The sequence below is a fragment of the Echinops telfairi genome, unplaced genomic scaffold (assembly GCF_000313985.2).
Source record: "Echinops telfairi isolate 266 unplaced genomic scaffold, ASM31398v2 ScPeMD7_7453;HRSCAF=8491, whole genome shotgun sequence".
In the NCBI taxonomy this organism is placed as follows: domain Eukaryota; kingdom Metazoa; phylum Chordata; class Mammalia; order Afrosoricida; family Tenrecidae; genus Echinops; species Echinops telfairi.
This window is the reverse complement of record NW_022111353.1, coordinates 1,779,620-1,785,425: the sequence shown is the minus strand read 5'-3', so window position 1 is coordinate 1,785,425 and position 5,806 is coordinate 1,779,620. Positions and strand designations below refer to the sequence as shown.

The window sequence follows — 5,806 nt, the reverse complement described above, 5'->3', positions numbered from 1 at the left end:
TGTATGATGGATGGATGGATTGATTTGTGTGTGGATTGTGATAAGAGTTGTATGAGCCCCTAATAAAATGATTTAAAGAAAAGTGCAAAATCCATTTGCAGCATCTCCCATGCAGTTTAAGCCTCTGGTGAATTTCCTCTGACGAAGGACAGGGTTTGGTAAGGCCTTGTTACCAGAGTACATGGCAGTGTGGATTGATGCCATTGTAGTTAACGTCAAAATGCGACACCTTGTCATTGATCTCCCTCTTGACTCAATGTATAATAGCTTAAGTTTGTAATATTTCCTAGTTTGCTATCAATCACGGGTTTCTCTGTTTCATTGTGTCATTGTTACTGAGCCTTGTATTTGTATTCTGTCTTGATCTTGTTTACTTTTCTGAATAACATACCCAAATTAGGTCAACCATAGAGACAACAACTGAGTCAATCGATTCAAAGGGACATGACAGGGGAGGGTGGCGGGAAATGGGGCATTCACAACAACGAGTTCAAGGACAAAGACATGTCCTGGAATTGATTGTGGTGACAGCTGCAAATGCGTATGAGTGTGATTGAACTATAGAAATGTTGACAGCGGAATGGTATGTTGGTGTGATTGTTAAAAATGAATGAACTTATTTTTTTAAAAAGAATAAAAAAAATCTGCTCAGAAACCATTGTCTAATTCTGTGCTTTACAGTCTGGCTCATAATGAAAAATGATGGTAAAATTCTCTTTAAAACCTATGAGGGGACCTCAAAGAGTTCTTGGAAAACAACATGAAAAGATAATGGAATTTTTCCATAAATGCTTAGAAGTTCTGTTGTATAAAGATTTTCTATGATTTTGTTGCAGTTTACGCCACAACTTTCTTTGGGACAGTCTCCTCTCAGACTTGGACTTAACTTCAAGAATGATGAAAATGTTCAAAAATTAATTGATGATCATTGCACAACTCTTTTTAATAGATTTAAAGCATTAAATTATAGGGTACACTAAGTATATTCCAATAATGCTGGTGAAACAAGCATTCAAATTGGTAAATAAATTCTAGCATAGCAATATAGAAAAATAAAAGGATATGGTGAGACAACACGTTTACATGTCATAAACAGAGGCACAGCTGAGGTGCAGGAGGTGGAGCACTGTGCCCTGAGCACTGCTTGAAGAGGTGTGCTGCTAAGCAGTTTCCATTAACCATCACAGTTTCCAATGTCTGCTCTCAGAGATCACTCTGCAAGTTAAAACCAATACTATCATATCTGAGAGCCTCCCTGGGTCAAGGCAAACTGTGTGGTCCGACTCTGCTGAATACATAAAGAGAATTAATTAGGAAAAATTACTTTGAGCAAGCACACCATAGACCAATTTTCATCAGTAAAAGCAAGAAATGTGCAGTTGTATTTTTTAATAGTGCCATGCTCTGTTAAGTAAAAGTAAAAATATAAGCTTATTGTGTCAGGCTGGATTGACTAGAGAAACAAATCCAGAGACATTCACATATATGTAAGAGAGATCTGTATATCAAAAAGTAATTATATATCAAGAAAACTTCCCAGCCACATCCCACTCAAGTCCATGAGTCCAATACTGGTTCATAAGGCCCCCTTCACACTCATGCAGCCACATGCAATGATGCAGAATTCAGGAAGATCACCCATTGGTGGGTGCAAAGTCTTATGGATCCAATGGCTGTAGTAGCATTCACAGGGCTCTGTCTAGCCCCATTGTGGCTCACTATCAGGTAGGTGAAGACAGTGAGAAAGTGGAGAGGTTCCCAGGATTCTCCATATTAGAAGGTCATGTCCACAAGGAGGCACTATCAGTCTGTGACCTAATTGACAGGTTGAATACCACCCCTACACTTTTATATATCTTCAAGTTGACATGAAAATATGTAACTACCACATTTGTTTTATATTTTTAATTGATTTTATGGTGAAAATCTTTTAATGATAGATGTCTGATGTTTGGAGTAGGGCACAACTTCAGAGCTTTTGATAGACTATTATAGACACACTTCTGGTCTTGGAAACTATTTTTATTTTTTGCTAGAAAAAATCTATGAAGCATATCTTTAAGATTCACAGTGTCCTTGTACTCTTGCATGGAGTTTCCAAGAATCTTGATCTTAATCATATGACATGCTATGATAAGTGGCTCTTGTATCATTTTCATCTTTCAACCAAGAATCTTTCATTAAGAATTCAAGCAGAAAATAGATGATAAACTACCTATAGAAGTGGAAAAATGAACTTTTAATTTGAGTAGACATTAATCAATATGATTTGATAAAAGCCTTCCAATTCTAAGACTCTATTAATCTAATAATATGAGATTCTATGAGTTATCTAAGTTATCAACCTAAGAATTACTTAGTGCAGTTATCTTGGCTTTGTAGTGAAGCCAAAAGATAAACTCTATTAATGTACACATGCATTTACTTTGCAATGAACATGTTGACCTATAGAGATTACCATTATTTGTTGCGAGTTCCTGAATCTAAATTTATAATCTAAGTTTATAATACTTCTCAATAATTTTGCTGGAGAAGACCAATAAGCTAAAATTGACAGCAATGAGACGTGATCATTAGTTCAGCTCTACAGAAATACATTGCACAGGAAATCCATGTAATTGTTCATTTTGACCCCAAGGTATTTACAAGGAGTCCCAAATTCCCAAAGCACCCTGGGATCTCTCTGCTCGTGCCAGAGGAACACCATAGCCTCACCTCCTGTGGACAAAGGAAGAATAATATGGTCTTATTTTCTTCTCTCCACAGAGCAGGTTTTACAGAGCACGCCTGACTCACAGACATCACAGAGACTCCTGTGTAGTGGCTCCTCACACTGACAAGGTCTACCTAAGCTTAGAGTGGGGAGGTTCCTGGATGTGCTCTGGTGAGTGTTTTTGGACTACAGAAGGGAAATTTTCTGAATCATGGAAAGACAATAAATTACAGAGCTTGAGTGGATATGATAAAGCCCATCGTCATGTGAGTCATAAAAACTGAAATTTAAAAGTTAGCAGAAGGCGTAAAATATTTAAATGAAAATTGGGAATCCACACAAGAAAGTTGTAACCTGTTTACATTACAGAAACTTCTGTGGAGATCAAATCTCATCTCCCCAGCAACATTTTTCTTTGTGTGGTGATCAAAGAGCATATGTTGGATGAATAAGCCATGGGATGTCATCATTTAATATTTCTTCTATTCTTATGGTTCACTGACCTTAAGAGTGAGTTATAAGATATGACAGGTCCTTTCTACAACAGATATCACAGATAGATTGCTTAAACATGAGAGAAAATAGGGGAAGAAAATGATAGATAAAGATATTTTAATGTCAGAAAAACACTTTTCATAAAGTAAACATTAAAAATACCCATGACTAACACACAAAACAAACAACAGCAAAATGGGTAAAGGGAAAGAGTGGTTGGGGTGAGACATGGAAAAAAAAAAGATAAATTATCAAGGATTCATGAGTGAAGGAGGATTGGGGATCAGATGGGGGGGATGAGGAGCTGATACCAAGGGCTCAAGTACAAAGAAAATGTTTTGCAAATGATGATGGCAACAGATGTACAAATGTGCTTGATGCAATGGATGCATGTATGGATTGTGATAAGAGTTGTACAAGTCCCCAATAAAATGATTTTTTAATACCCCATTTCGGTCTACTCTGTCTCCACTAAGGCAGCACTCTTGCTCTTGCTGCATGCTGGTGTTTGAGGGATGCTCCCTTCTTCAGATTTACCATCAGCATGAATCAAGAAAAGTTAGCCGAACTTCAGGCTCAGGTCCAGATAGGGGACAAAGGTACAGCTCCCAGAACTATGAACTTGGTACATAGAACAGCTACAGTTGATGACAAAAAGCTTCAGAGGTCTCTTTAAAAATTGACTGTGTATAGGATAGCTGGTATTGAAGAGATAAGCATGATGAAAGGGGATGAAACACCATTCATTTCTTTTCAACTATCCCAAGGTACAAGCTCCCCCCTCTGCTAACACATTTGCTATTACTGGTCATAAGAAGCCAAACCATCCACAGAAATGGTTCCTGAAATACTAAGTCAGCTTGTGGCTGACAGCTTCACAAGTCCTAGGAAATGAGCTGAACAGTTGCCAAGGCAATTGTTGGATAGCAAAACCCCAAAGACTGAAGACATTGATGAAGAAGATGGTGATGGTCCAGATTTCACAGAAAATTTTGATGGGGCATCAAAGAATGAAGCTAACTAAAATCCTTCCTGCTTTTTGGAAGTTGGCATGTACTGGATTTAACAGCTCAGCTATGTGGTTCCAAAGTTTTATAGACATAGAGAACATCACCTGTTACTAGTTCATTCATATTAATATTTTGTGCATCAATGATTCTGTTTGTTCAGCATTTTTGGTTGTTTGATTTGCATTTTGCACTTCTTCCAAGGATCTAATATTCTGGTCAAAGTCTGCAAAGTCTAGGTACAGTTTGAGGGTACTTGGGGGTTTTGATTCTTGATTTTGTTTGTTTTTGATTGGGAACTTTGTGTCTGAGTGTGTGTATGTAATGTGTGTGTGTGTAGAGTGGGAAGCAAATTGGAAACACTTTTATTTATCCTCCCACCTTTCTCTACTCTAATTTTTCTTCACCTGTTTTACTCATAGGCCTTAGTTAAAATATGTAGCATAAATAAATAAATAAATAAAATATTTAGCATAAACTTAACTGGTTTAAAGTACAGGCTGTGTTTCTAAATTATGCACACATGTGACCACTCTAGCTGCATGTTCTGTTTTACCTTGCCTCATATTCAATATTTCTGAGTATTCTATTTTTGAATCTCTACAAATTTGACCCATTCAAATATTATCACATTTTTGCTTTAAATTTTAATACAGTTATGGTAAAAATATATTGATATGTTTATTAGTCAGTATATTTTTATAAAATATACTATATAATATTTACTAGAGTATACTATAGTGTATTAGAAAATACTTGGCTGTCACTTTTCTGAGAGAATGTTAGAATATTACAGCTCACTTTATATGATATAATAGGTGAAGAGTAGTGACTTTTGGTATATTATCAACATATAATGTGGTCATTATTTTTCCAATAAATGTTTAGAGATATACATAAATTAAGAATTACTTTCTCATACATGAAATTGAATTATATAATTGGAATGAAAGAGTGTGGTGAGTTATATAAATTGACAGGGAGATTATTACAAAATAATGCCCCAGACACTACTTAATAAACACCTATAAGTGGAAACTGAATGGAACATTGAGTGTATGCAAATGGATATATGGTCTACATGTCTCATTAGAGCGTGGTTACATGTTGGGCTGTATTCCACAAGGTCTGCAGTTCAAAAACACCAGATGTGCCACAGGACAAAAATGGGAATTTCTGTTCCTGTAAAGCGTTAGTTATAGTCTCAGTGGGGCAGTTCTACCCTGTCTTATAGGGACACTATTGTAAGGTGGGCAAGTGGTGTCACAGACCAAATCAGTTGAATTTAAGTAAACAGGCTTTAGTAGGGAGAAAAATCCAGCCTGGGTGAAGTCCCACAGTCCACAGTGACTGGGCCAAAGGATTTGTGCCCCAGGCTACAGGGGTGGTGTTTATATTGCCAGGGAACATGTGACTGGGCTGCCTTGAGTCCATATAAGGTACAGTAGTCAGAGATTGGGAGATACAGATATATCCCAGTTTCTGGAACATAAAGTGTCATCCTGGTTCCGGTTGTATTCATGCCGGGTGGAGGGCGGGCCGTGAGCAAAACGAGCTGTGTGAAAGAAAAGGACTTGCAAAGTTGCTGACA

The 5,806-nt window shown here is 37.0% G+C and overlaps 1 protein-coding gene and 1 pseudogene across 1 annotated transcript in view; one reads left to right on the top strand and one right to left on the bottom strand.

The window, feature by feature from the left end:
* Positions 1–5,806, bottom strand: part of LOC115872726 (olfactory receptor 11A1-like) — a 190,338-nt gene that overhangs the window by 73,329 nt on the left and 111,203 nt on the right.
* LOC101641496 lies at positions 3,744–4,232 on the top strand (annotated as a pseudogene).